General features: G+C 42.2%; 1 long non-coding RNA gene across 1 annotated transcript; it reads left to right on the top strand.

The window, feature by feature from the left end:
- Positions 1-207: 207 nt before the first annotated feature.
- On the top strand, positions 208-13607 carry LOC137332070 (uncharacterized). The gene is made up of 3 exons (XR_010965565.1): positions 208-459; positions 13022-13122; positions 13247-13607. It is a non-coding gene; the product is annotated as an uncharacterized lncRNA (long non-coding RNA).
- The last annotated feature ends 926 nt before the right edge of the window (positions 13608-14533 follow it).

The following is a 14533-nucleotide window of genomic DNA, read 5'->3' as shown; positions in this document are numbered from 1 at the left end:
CGGGAATGGGACGAAAACTGGGGTGAAGGTGGGAGTTTTTCCCCCAGATGGGCCTGAATGTTAGCCAGATGGGGGTTGGGGGAGCGGGGCGGATGCTGCTATGGAGTGGTGGTGAAAAATAGCTGTCGGTGAAGCAGAGATCTGGTGCAACAGCTAAATATAAAATCTATTACTGCCTGAAGGGCTATGGCAGCGCTGGAGGAAGCAGGCAACCTGAGCAACAAGGATGGCAGCAAGGGCCAGACGATGAGCAGCCAACGACACGGACTGTGACCTGGATATCTTTATGGAGATATGGAGGAGAGTTGGAGTGTTTGGGATTGGGGGCTGGAGACCCGCGAAGCATGTGGTACACACTCTGAAGGGATATGGCCGTGGCAGTGAGTGTTACTTAGTAAATCCCCTAGGAAACTTTTGCAGTGCTGAAAGAAGTTTAATGACCTCACCAGAACAGCCAAGGTAAGCACTGCTTCTCCCTGACCTTTCCCTCCAGTTCTTTATATGTCTGGCAGCCTTCATTCATTGCCTTCATGGTGCCAGAGGTCAAGAGGTGAAAGTGGAATCTGACATTGGGGAGCGGAGGTTCCATCGAATTCAGCCCCTGGGTCCTGAGCCTGCACACTCTGATCTCTGGGGGTCCTGCTCTAAAAAGAAGGATGCTGGATGAGCTGCACACTCAAATGGAGGCACTGACGACCACACTGGAGGTCCTGATGGCAAGTGACACAGTAAAGTCCAATGCCATCCTAGTGCCAAAATCCAAGAAGGATTTGACACAATGCAGTGCTATCTGGAGTTGGTGGTGGCACCACAGACATATGCATCTGTCTTCCCACCCCAACCCCCCACTTTGACCTTCCAGACCAGTTAGTGCATTCAAAGTGGATGCTTTGACCACTGGGCTTTAGGGGACTATTTGAAGGAAACAATTAAAACTGACTTACGAGAGCTTTGGGACGAGATGTCTGCCCTCCCACTGATCAGTGGGCACTTAGACGCAGCACACATGGAATGGCTAGAATCCGTCTTGATGATGCTGTTCTCTCTCTCGATGACTGCTTATGTGACTTTTCTAGCCAGCCTCCTCAGATACCTGCTAATGTTGGTGCCAGGTTGCCAATGCACCTGGTAATGGTGGTCCAACCTGCTGAAGTGTCATCTTGGGACTCGAGAAGTTCTGAGTTGAGGGCCGCCTCAGAACCATTGGCTAGTTTTTTTTTTAAAAAAAGCTACTGCTGCCAATCCATGTTATTTGTTGGATGTTGGCACAAAGTGACGGTTGAGTTTGATGGGACGATAGTCACTGCACTTCACCATGACGCACTTTGAGACTTTTTGATGTGATATAAATGCAACTATATTTTTCCATATATTATAAACCATCCTCGTTACTATTATTGACCAGTTATTTTTTAGCTGCCAACATGAAGCTGCGGTACAGCTATTGAAAAAAATTAAATTGCTAACTGCTACTGTAACAGCAGTTATGCTTTCAAACGTAGTACTCTGACTGAAAGTTGATCAGACTGACATTTATGACGTGAATTAAAATGCCCCCAGCTGTCGATATTTGTAATTGACAAGCAGGAGAGAGTGATTTCAATGACGTCATCCAATGTAGGGGTTCAGGTAGCAGTAGGCACATAGGAACAGGAGTAGGCCATTCAGCCCCTTGAGTCTGCTGCGCCATTCACTGAGATCACAGCTACATTGAGTCTACAGCACAAACAGGCCATTCGGCCCAACTGGTCTATGCCGGCATTTATGCTCCACAAGAGCCTCTTCCCTCCCTACTACGTCTACCCTTATCAGCATACCCTTCTATTCCTTTCTCCTTTGTGTGCTTATCTAGCTTCCCCTTAAATGCATCTATGCTATTTGCCTCAACTACTCTTTGCGATAGCGTGTTCTACATTCTTACCACTCTTTGGGTAAAGAAGTTTCTCCTGAATTCCCCATTGGATTTATTAGTGACTGTCTTATATTTATGACCTCTAGTTTTGGACTCTCCCACAAGTGGAAACATTTTCTCTTTCATTATCTTAAAGACCTCCATCAGGTCACCCCTCGGCCTTCTCTTTTCTTGAGAAAAGAGCCCCAGCCTGTTTAATCTTTCCTGATAAGGATATCCTCTCAGTTCTGGTATCATTCTTGTGAATTGTTTTTGCACCTTCTCCAATGCCTCTATATCCTTTTTACAATATGGAGACCTGAACTCTCCTTTTGAAAATCCAAATATATTGCATCTACTACATTACCCTTGTCTACTCTTTCGGTTACTTCTTCAAAGAATTCAGTAAGGTTGGTCAAGCATGATTTTCCCTTCTGAAATCCGTGCTGACTATTCTTTCTTACATTTTCAGTTTCTAGATGTTTTTCTATAACATCTTTAAGTGAAGATTCATTATTTTTCCTACCACCAATGTTGAGCTAACTGGTCTATAGTTTCTTGGACTTGTTCTCTCTCCTTTTTAAATATAGGAATAATGTTAGCTGTCTGCCAGTTCTCTGGCACTATTCCATTTTCTAATGAATTTTTAATATATCTGTAATAGTGCCTCTGCTATCTCTTCCCTAACTTCTTTTAATATGATATATTTATCTTTGATAAAGTCCCACATATGAAGTTAATGTGCAAAATTAAAGCACATGGGATTGGTGGATAAATGTGAAGTTATCCACTTTGGAAGGAAAAACAGAAAGGCAGAGTATTATTTAAATGATGATAGATTGGGGAATGTTGATGCACAAAGAGAAGTGGGTGTCCTTGTACACCAGTCACTGAAAGCAAACATGCAGGTGCAGCAAGCAGTTAGGAAGGCAAATGGTATGTTGGCCTTCATTTCAAGAGGATTTGAGTACAGGAGCAAGGGTGTCTTACTGCAGTTATAAAGGGCCTTGGTGAGACCACACCTGGAGTATTGTGTGCAGTTTTGGTCTCCTTACCTAAAGAAAGGATATACTTGCCATAGAGGGAGTGCAGCGAAGGTTCACCAGACTGATTCCTGGGATGGCAGGACTGTCATATGAGGAAAGATTGTGTCGACTAGGCCTGTATTCACTAGGGTTTAGAAGAATGAGCGAGGATCTCATTGAATCATATAAAATTCTGACAGGGCTAGAGAGGGAGGATGTTTCCCCTGGCTGGGGTGGGGGGGGGGTCCAGAACGAGGGGTCACAGTCTCAGGATACGGGGTAGGACATTTAGGACTGAGATGAGGAGAAATTTCTTCACTGAGGGTGGTGAATCTGTGGAATTCTCTACCACAGAAGGACAAGTCACTGAATTTATTTAAGAAGGAGCTAGACAGATTTCTAGACACAAAAGGCATCAAGGGGTAGGGGGAGAGAGCGGGAATATGGTATTGAGATAGAGGATCAGCCATGATCATATTGAATGGTGGAGCAGGCTCGAAGGGCCGAATGGCCTACTCCTCTCCTATTTTCTATGTTTCTATGTGCGGATGCAATCCATGCGGACCAAGGGTTTTATCCTCTCTAGATTTGATTAGTTTATCAATTATCTTTCTCCTTTCTATCTTAAAGGTCTTTATACCTTTTTTGATCTCCTTTTCCAACGTCATGCCCACCTTGTTAGTCTCCCTGGTAAATACGGAGGCAAAGTAACTTTTTAACACTTCTGCCATTTCGCTGTCGTTACCTGAGTGTTTATCTTGTGCACCCTTTAGTGGTCCTATCCATATTCTGATTTTCCATTTGTTATTTATGTGTCTGTAGGATATTTTACTATTTTTTATATTCCTTGATAATTTAATTTTGTAGTTCCTTTTTGCTTTCCTAATTGTTTTTTTGACTCCTTCCTAACCTCTTCGTATTCCCCTTTGTCATCCTCTCTTTTATTGTCTATGTACTTAGAGTATGCCTTTTTTTTGTTTTAATTTTACCCGTATCTCTTTATTCATCCATGGTTTTTCATTATTGGCTAGTTTGTTCTTGATCTTTAGAGGAATATATTTCTCCTGATCTCTACTGGTCACCATTTTAAATATTTCCCACTGCTTTTCTAACCCTTTGACTGTCAACATTTTTTTTCCAGTTTACCATCCCTAGTTCCATTCTCATCCCTTCAAAATTAGCTTATTTTCCAATCTATTACTTTGGTCTTTGTCTTACTTATGTCTTTCTCAATCATTATTTTATGTCTGTAGTAGTTAGATGAAGTAGGGAGAGAGGAGGCTCATTTGGAGCATAAACACGGGCATGGACCTGTTGAGCCAAATGGCCTGTTTCTGTGTTGTACATTCTATGTATTTTAAACCTTATTATGTTATAATCGCTATTGCCTAGATGTTCCCCTATGCTCACTTCTCTTATCTGCTCCGGTTCATTTCCCATTACTAAATCCAGCAGTTCCTCTTGTTGGGCTTCTCACATACTGGGTAAGAAAGGAGTCATGTACATACTGTAAAAACTCCATTCCACTTTCCCCTTTCCCATCTCTTCTTGCGAGTTTATTTGGAGGTAGTTAAAATCTCCCATGATGATTATTCAGTGTTTCTTACTCATTTCATAGATTTGTCCCTCCACTTCCCTTTCACTATTAGGTCGTCTGTAGAATATGCCTATTAACGTGATCGATCCCTACTTATCCATTGTCTCAATCCATATGGATCTGTTTCTATCTTAATATTACTTGTGTCCATTTTTTCTATTGCCACTATGTTGTGTATAATTAGTACAGCTACACCACCCCTCCTCCTTCCTTCCCTATCCTTTCTAAATACATTGTATCTTACAATTTTACGTACTTACGTGATCTGTATCCTAACTCCATTTACCTGGCTTAGCTCCATAATTCCTTAATACCCTTGGCTAGTAGCCACTAATTGATTGAGCTTCATTCTTATAGTACCATCAAAAAAACTTTGCATTCACTCAATATTGTAGGATTATCTAGTTATGATATGTAGGTTTTCATTTAGTTTTGTGCAATGTAAGCAAAAGCCAAGAGGGAAAGTTCTGAGTGAGTGTAAAAAGAAGGAAAGCCAGTGCAGACTGGCAGCAGGGCGAACACATCAGGCTGTGACGGCAAGTGGATGTTGTAAGACCAGCACCTTTTATAGTGTCCACCCATGTCTGAGTCTACCTGGATCGAGGCTTAATGCAACAGCTAGTAACATTGCGGCACTGCAATCTTAATTTAAACCTACAGCCCATGCATCAAGAAACAGGATCTATATTAAGATGGTCCTGCCTAAAATTTAACATCTGTCCTTTCAGGTGGATGTAAAAGATCCCGCGGCACTATTTCAAGGAAGAGCAGGGGAGTTCTCCCAGGTGCCCTAGAAAATATTTATCCTTCAACCAACATCACTAAAACAGATGATCTGGTCATTATCACATTGCTGTTAACAGCAAGGTCCCACATTTGGACTATTTGGTTTGCTGACCATTGCTTACAAATTGGCTTCTGCATTTCCTATATTACAACAGTGATTACACTTTTATAGATTTAAGGTGATTGGCAAAAGAACCAAAGGCGACATGAGGAAAATCTTTTTTATGCAGCGAGTGGTTATGATCTGGAATGCACTGCCCAAGGGGGCGGTGGAGGCAGATTCAATCATGGCCTTCAAAAGGGAACTGGATAAATACTCGAAGGGAAAAAATTTGCAGGGCGACGGGGAAAGGGCGGGGAAGTGGGACTAGCTGGATTGCTCTTACAAAGAGCCGGCACGGACTCGACGGGCCGAATGGCCTCCTGTGCTGTAACCATTCTATGAAAAGTATCTGATTGGCTGTAAAGCGCTTTGGGACGTCCTGAGGTCGTGAAAGGCACTATATAAATGCAAATTCTTTTTTTCTTTCTTACACTACCTGACTGGAATCGTATGTATTACACCTTCCAATAGGCAAATTAACCTAGAGTGCTTCATAGTAGGATCTGAGATGCATTAATTCAATCATGAATACAGAGATTAATGTGTGTTTCAGATGGTCAACTGAGGCTGGGTCAAAAATGATCCCAATGTAACCTTAGATCATAGGAGTCCAGCCCACGCGTTACCCACACTAATTGCCCAGGAGAGGAGCAGGGTGATAAAAATGTGTTCCCACAGCTGGGATGACACCAGGATCTTTCATTAAAAACATGATGTGGGAACACACCCAACAACTAATTTGATAAAGGTAGCACATGTGCAGACAGGACTCATCAAGAGCTGAAAGCTGAAGAAAATCAGTCGTCTTAAAGAAGAATTGGCCAAGGAGACTATCCCTTTACGGTCTATCAGGGGCGGTCCTTGAGCGAGGATAGAGCCTGGGACTGGTACCGGTGGTGGGCCATGCTGAGTACTGTTAATGTACACAGTCCTGTGTCCAGATACACCATGGCACATTTGTGCAGATTCTTATAACTTGCATCCTTGGTGGTGCAACTCGTCGATTCTGCGATTTGCCGGTTGGTGTGAAGATCATAGTGCGACCTCGAGAACAGTGCGAACAGCGTGCCTGACTTTAGGCTACTATCTTGAATCGAGGAGTAATCAAACCAATAGTGAAAGGATCTTCTTGCTCTTGCTTTTTTCATGGTTGTATATTTTAAAGTAAATTCCTTCTCTTCCCGCCCCCATAATTTATTTTCACCCGACGTTCCCTTCTTCTGCCTTATCTGAGCACCTACAGTGAGAACACAGGTGCCTGGGGCTGCTACCACCAGTGCCTCCTTGTTGGCAGACGTCAAGGACTATTAAGGTATGACTCCCCCTTTCCCCAAAAGCTGGGCCTTGCTTTAGCCTCCACTTGATGTCTCGCCATTCAGAACAGTTCAAACGGGGAGCAGCAGAATGAATCCTGAATCTCCATTTGTCCCTGCACCATGTCACCAAATGTTACCTAGAGCCCTATTTTTTTTTTAATTGTTTAAGTCGTTTAAATGAAGAAGCTTGGGATATTTTACTAGAAAAGAGAAGGCTGAGAGGTGACCTGATAGAGATGTTTAAAATTATGAAGGTGTTTGATGGGGTAGACTTAGCTAAGATGTTTCCACTGGTGGAGGAGACCAAAACAAGATAGTCACTAATAAATCCAATAGGGAATTCAGGAGAAACTTCTTTACCAACAGAGTGGTTAGAATGTGGAACTTGCTACCACAAGGAATAGCTAGATGAACACATGAGGGAGAAAGCAATAGAAGGATCTGCTGATAGGATGAGATGAAGAGGGGTGGGAGGAGGGCTTGTGCGGTGTATAAACACTGGCATACCCCAGTTGGGCCGAATGGCCTGTTTCTGTGCTGTACATTCTATGTAACATGTAACGAGTGACTGGGCCATTTGACCAGATCGTCCTAGGTTTGATTTTGAATTACTGCTGATTTAGCTGATCTTGATTGGTATGGTGGTGGGCTTCTGAAGTAGACGGTGACAACAGCCAGGGTTCACCGTCTGATGTTTATCAGTGACCCCAGCTGGTAAGTGTGCATATTTGGGCATTGGTAATTTTCTGCATTACTCAGTGGCAGGAATTTAATTCTAAATTCCTGTAGTCAGAAGCCTCTAATAATGCTGTTCGTGATGCCAGTGGTCTACCAATTCGCTGCTTGAGATATTACAGCTGTTGGCCCAAGCAGTTGCACGTGCAGAATTATAGAATCATACAGCACAGAAGGAGGCCATTTGGCCCATTGTGCCTGTGCCTGCTCTTTGAAAGAGCTGTCCAATTTGTCCCGCACCCTTGCTCTTTCCCCATAGCCGTGCAAATATTTTCTTTTCAAGTATCTATCCAATTCCCTTTTGAAAGTGACTATTGAATCTGCTTCCACTATCCTTTCAGGCAGTACATTTCAGATCATAGCAACTCAGTACGTTAAAAAAAATTCTCCTTACCTCCCCTGTGGTTCATTTGCCAATTACCTTAAATTTATGTCCACTGGTTCGACCCTCCTGCCAGTGGAAACAGTTTCTCCCCATTTACTGTGATAGTTAATTTTCATTTCTAAATTGATGTGACGTTAGTCAAATAAGTTAGTTCCAGTTAATCTCCACATGCACATCAGAAATTACCTATTATTAAACATAATTTTGAGGGTGCATAACTGTTGCTTTAAGTTATAAAGAATTACAAATAGCTTTTTCACATTGTTCTACCAGTAACCACCAGAGGGTGCCACAATTCCACTTGGTTGAGCATAAATTGGATGAAATTTTTCCTGTGATTTTAGCAAATATTGGCTTTGGTACAAAATGGGATTTCCTGTTCTGTGATTTTTTTTTTTTGGTAAAATTATCAATAACATGCATTTCACCCCAAAATGTACTATGTAGCCCTACAAAAACATTAATGGTAAAGGAGGTAATAATTGTTCCCAAATAAATTCTGTCACGAGGAGTAGTTGAGGCAAATAGCATAGATGCATTAAAGGACAAAACTAAATGGGTCATGTCAAAATTTGAAAAGTTCAAACAAATAATGTGGAGATTCAATTTTCATTGTTGTGCAATTAATTGAAAGAGGTGTTCTTAAAAAGTAAAATTGAATGCCTTGTGCCATTGGGTATTAAAAAGAAACATCTTTTGAAGCCACGGTAATGCTATTTGCTTCAGAAAATGTCATTGCATCCCTAAAAGGCCACTGTGCAATTTGCATGTGGTGCAAAATAATGCTCAACATTTCTGGAGGTAATTAAACCAATTACACCTTAAGCGAGTGTTTCATGTCCTCCCACAAGAAAAGAATATTTATACCCTAAAGACCATAAAGAATTGTTTTTGTCAAATTGAGCACATTCTCTCTGTTGCAGGGTGTTATGAATTAAATAGAAGTTGCAAATATTTAATGCATGGAGTGATTTCCGATTCTGCTTTCTCCCTTCCTTTGCTGAAGGCATTGATTTGTGCTGGGTTATGGATCCAGGGGTACCAGAAGGCAGCTGGTTCTCATCTTCGTATGTGAGCTTAGACACCCACAGCTCACAAAAATGCTGTGCTTTAATGTTACTAGCTTGTGCTATTCTATATACCTGTTTTTATAAAGGGAATCTGCCTTTTATACTCTGACTGATATTTTCCTTTGCAAATCAGCTCCCCCATGTGGAATGTCCCAGAATTACACTCTGGGAGTTCGAGGCAGCAGGCAGCTGAAACTTTTCTTGACTATTTTTGGGGGAGGGAAGGAGGTGGGAGGTTGATTATCAAAAAAATAAACTAATGAATCATTGCAGTTTATTTTTATTGTGAGCCAGATTGATTATGTACACAGCTGTTTTAAGAAAGAAAGACTTGCATTTACATAGCAGCTATCATGACTTCAGGACCTCCCAAAGCGTTTTACAACCAATGAAGTACTTTTGAAGTGTAGTCACTGTTGTAATGCAGGAAACATAGTAGACAATTTGCACACAGCAAGGTCCCACAAACAACAATGTCACCATGACAGATAATATGTTTTTTGTGGCGTTGTTTGAGGGATAAATGTTGGACAGGATGCCGGGGAGAACTCCCCTGCTCTAATTCGGACTAGTGCCATGACATGTTTTACGTCCATCTCATCCAAAAGTTGGCACCTCCAACAATGCAGCACTCCCTCATTACTGCACTGGAGTGTTAACCTCGATTTTGTTCTCAAGTCTCTGGAGTGGGACTTGAACTCACAATCTTCTGACTCATCGGCAAGTAGGTTGCAGGTGGCATATAATTAGAACATTATTTGTGTTTAAACTTTTCTAGTTGATATTATTGTTGATTTTATGCAGCATGTGAACTGTTGCTACAAAGTGTAACTGATGTTCCACACGCTGGTCTTTCAAAGGGAATGTGCCTATTGGAGGATGCCCTTTTTTATTTCATTAGATTCCTACCTCTTACCTTCAGTCCCCACCCCACACTCCCCTTATATCCCTTGCCATGCATCACTCATTGACCAAGAGGGTAGGAAGTTTCCAGGTCTCTGACAATGCTCCTCTGTAACTGATATGGGGGATGGTGACTTACCAACATCAGTCTGGTGCAACATCTGGACAGATGATTTCCACAGTTTGTTTTCTTTACAAACATGTTTATAATGGATGTCTACAAATAATAAACAACAACTTGCATTTATATAGCACCTTTAACGTAGGTAAACGTCCCAAGGCGCTTCACATAAGTGTTATCAAACAAGATTTGACACCGAACAAAAAAGATGATATTAGGACAGGTGACCAAAAGCTTGGTCAAAGAGATAGGTTTTAAGGAGCATCTTAAAGGAGGAGAGAGAGGTAGAGAGGCGTGGTGGTTTAGGCAGGGAATCCCAGAGCTTAGGGCCTAGGCAGCTAAAGGCAAGGCCACCAATGGTGGAGTGATTAAAATTGGGGATGCGCAAGAGACCAGAATTGGAGGGGTCCAGAGATCTCAGAGGGTTATAGGGTTGGAGGAGGTTACAGAGATAGGGAAGGGCGAGGCCATGGAGTGATTTGAAAACCAGGATGAGAATTTTAAAATCAAGGCGTTCCTGGACTGGGAGCCAATGTTGGACAGTGCACAGAGGGGTGATGGTTGAACGGGACTTGGAGCGAGTTAGGATACGGGCAGCAAAGTTTTGGATGAGCTCAATTTTATGGAGGGTGGGAGGCTGGCTAGCACAGCATTGGAATAGTCAAGTCCAGAGGCAACAAAATAAGGGATGAGGGTTTCAGCAGCAGATGAGCTGAGGCAGGGGCGGAGAAGGGCGATGTTATGGAAGTGGAAGTAGGCGGTCTTGATGATGGAGCAGATATGTGGTCGGAAGCTCATCTCGGGATCAAATAGGACGTCACGGTTGCGCACTGCCTGGTTCAGCCTCAAGACAGTGACCAGGGAGAGGGATGGAGTTGGTGGCTAGGGAACTGAGTTTGTGGCGGGGTCCAAAGACAATGGCTTCAGTCTTCCCGATATTTAGTTGGAGGAAATATTTGCTCATTCTTTACTGGATGTCGGACAAGTAGTGTGACAGATGAGAGACAGTGGAGGGGTCGAGAGAGGTGGTGGTGAGGTAGAGCTGGATGACGTCAGTATACATGTGGAACCTGACGTGTTTTTGGATGATGTCGCCGAGGGCAGAATGTAGATGAGAAATAGGAGGGGGCCAAGGATAGGTCCTTGGGGGACTCCAGAAGTAACGGTGTGGGAGCAGGAAGAGAAGCCGTTGCAGGTGATTCTCTGGCTACGACTGGATAAATAAGAATGGAACTAGATGAGCTCAGTCCCATCCAGCTGGATGATGGAGGAGAGGGGTTGGAGGAGGATGGTGTGGTCAACTGTGTCAAAGGCTGCTGACAGGTCGAGAAGGATGAGGAGGGATGGTTTACCATGCTCACAGTCACATAGGATGTCATCTGTGACTTTGATAAGGGCCATTTCAGTACTGTGGCAGAGGTGGAAACCCGATTGGAGGGATTCAAACATGGAGTTGCAGGAAAGATGGGCACGGATTTGGGAGGCAATAACACATTCAAGGACTTTGGAGAGGAAAGGGAGGTTGGAGGTAGGATGGTAGTTTGCAAGGACAGAGGGGTCAAGGGTGGGTTTTTTGAGGAGGAGTGTGATGACAGCAGGTTTGAAGGCGAGGGGGACAGTACTTGAGAGGAAAATGTTGTTAATATCAGCTAACATGAGGGTCAGGAAGGGAAGTTGGGTGGTCAGCAGTTTGGTGGGAATAGGGTCAAGGGAGCAGGAGGTGGGTCTCATGGTCGAGATGAGCTCGGAGAGGGCATGAGGGGAGATAGGAGAGAAACTGCCGAAAGTTGCAAGTTCAGGGCTAGGACAGGGGGGAGGCTTAGGGGAAGTTTGGCTTGGTGGGCTAGGGGAAGGAAGGGTAGTAGCAGAGGCAGCTGAATGAATGGTCTCAATCTTAGTAACAAAGAAGTCCATGAGCTCCTCCCACTTGTTGGAGGTGAGGGTGGAGGAGGCAGGGGAGAGGGGTTTAAGAAGATGGTTTGTAGTAGAGTAGAGAAGCCGGGAGCTATCTTTGCATTCCAGGATGATCCTGGAATAGTGAGCGGTTTTGGCAGAAGAGAACGGGACCGGACAGTGCTTTATGTGGCGATGAATGGCTAAACCAGTTGCCTGCCATAAACGTTTAAGTCTGCGTCCCTTGGACTTAAGGGAGCGGAGATGAGTGCCATACCAGGGGGAATGACCAGGTTAAGAGAGAATAATGGTTTTTATGGGGACAAGGGCATCAAAGGTGGAGTTGAGGGTATGATTGAGCAGATCGGTAGCTGCAGAAATGTCGTGGTGAATGGAGGGCCAAAGGCTCGACAGTTGGGAATTTGAATATGCCGTTGGAAGTGACTTGAGGTAGAGTTTTTTCCATGGGTGAACACAGAAGGAAATTGGGTTGGGAGGGTGGAGAGGGATACAAGGAAGTGCTCAGAGATGGCCTTATCTGTGATTGACACGATGGGAGTAGAGAGGCTACAGGAGACGGCACGGTCGAAGAGGTGGCTGTGAATATAGGTAGGGGAGTTTATATGGAAGGAGAGATTAAGGGAGGATAGGAGGGGAGTAAACATGAGAAATCTTCCCCTTACTGTGTATTTTCTGGCACTCTTATTACCCATCGAATATTGGAAGCTTGCCTTGTTTATACCAACCCTTGCACTACTAAGCTAGCTGGAGAAGTTGTTTAGTGTAAAGTACATAAGAAAGAGTGGCCTTTAGCCCATCCAGCATTTTCATTCCACAGTCTGTATACAGTCTAGTCTATCATGGATGCTTCTGAATTAATGTGCTGAGGTAGGACTCTGGAAAGTTTCTCCATCCCCTTCCCCCAAAGGTAAATCAAGTAAAAATCCCAGAGTATCTAATTTCTCTCGCATTATGCATCTCAGACCAGTTTTCTACCTTTGTCACAACATTACATGTACTGCAGTATCTCTCTTAGGTTATCTGTGAGCTAATACCTACTGACATTTTAAGATTAAGGCTGATGTAAAGGTTTAAGTGTCTTTTGGATTAATTTACTATTTATCTGTTTCAAGTTTTAATTGAATACACTATTTGTTTACTTCTAAATGTAGATATTGTTTATTATATCCTTTCAGCTTATGGTTTCAAACGCACCACGACATCAATTTAAAAATAAAATCAAAGAATTTGTGTTCACGTTGCAGCATGCTGTGGATCTGGAAGATTTTCTTGTAAGGTAATAGCAAATCTGTATTTTGTATTCAACTGTTTGAAAAATATTTACAAAGTAGTTGTGTTCTTGTATTTTTTAATCTGTTTATTATCAATGAATTGATGTTAATTGTATTTTTTTTTGGCAGAGCTTGGGGACATTTTTTCGCTGTGGATATTTTTCCTCTGGGAATAGCATCAAGCTGTCAGCAGCTCATTTTATTTATGTCCTTCAGAAATCATCAGTAATGCATCCTCTTCACTCCTTGTCTGTGGGCTGCCTTCGAACCTGGTTCCCCAAGGACTAAAACCAATATCTCTTTTAAACGTGTATATTACCATAGGTACCGAACAGGTCTTTATTTATGTTAATCGACAGATTACATGTTATAAAACAATATCCTTTTGGACTACTATGATAAAATTGCAATATACATTTTGACAGAGTTGATGCATTTTAAATCACAATGGAAGCATAAGAACTGATGTTTGATTTATTTTTAATCAGTGTTCCCATGATCTGAAATGTTCTCCATATATTTAAACCACATTTCAATAAATTCTGATATGTATTTCCAGCGTCAATATATCTCTAATATTTTTTTTACAACAATATATGTATTTAATTTAAATGTCCTGGATCCTCTTTTCAACCCACAATTGTAAATACATAAGTATTGGCATCTAATATGGAATTAATTTCTCTGGAAATTTGATGTTCCATTTCAATGTATATACTTCACCTGTTATTTTCAAAGGTGGGCTGTCATATCTCAAAACCATACAAACTTGAGATTACATGCTACAAAGGTAGAAAATCCTGAGGTTTTTTTCTTAAAAATGCAAAACTGAAACAAAAACAGAAAATGCTGGGAGCACTTGGAAGATCAATTGGCATCTGTTGAAAGAACAGTTTTGGGCATAACCCTTCATCAGAACTGAAAAAAGTACAGCATTTAAATCGGAACAGAACAAAAGGAGGAGCAAAGAAAAGAAAACGAAACCCACACATACATGAGAGAAGAAGTACCGTGTATAAAAGAAAAACAGATGGTTAAATGCCTGAATGCGATATTAACATGAAACGATAGGAAGGGGCATAATTTCTCTAGTCCTTTCTCCGGGGTGCTCTTCTCTAGAAAAATGAAGACTGAGGGGTGACCTGATCGAGGTCTTTAAGATTGTGAAAGGATTTGATAGGTTAGATGTAGAGATGGTCCCACTTGCGGCCATAAATATAAGATAGTCACTAATAAATCCAATAGGGAATTCAGGAGAAACTTCTTTACCCAGAGAGTGGTTAGAATGTGGAACTTACTACCATAAGGAGTAGTTGAGGCGACTAGCATAGATGCATTTAAGTAAAAGCTAGATAATCACACGAGGGAGAAAGGAATAGAAGAATATGGCAATAGAGTTATAGAATCATAGAAAGG

Source organism: Heptranchias perlo, chromosome 14 (assembly GCF_035084215.1).
Source record: "Heptranchias perlo isolate sHepPer1 chromosome 14, sHepPer1.hap1, whole genome shotgun sequence".
Classification (NCBI taxonomy): domain Eukaryota; kingdom Metazoa; phylum Chordata; class Chondrichthyes; order Hexanchiformes; family Hexanchidae; genus Heptranchias; species Heptranchias perlo.
This window is presented reverse-complemented; position numbering and strand designations above follow the sequence as displayed.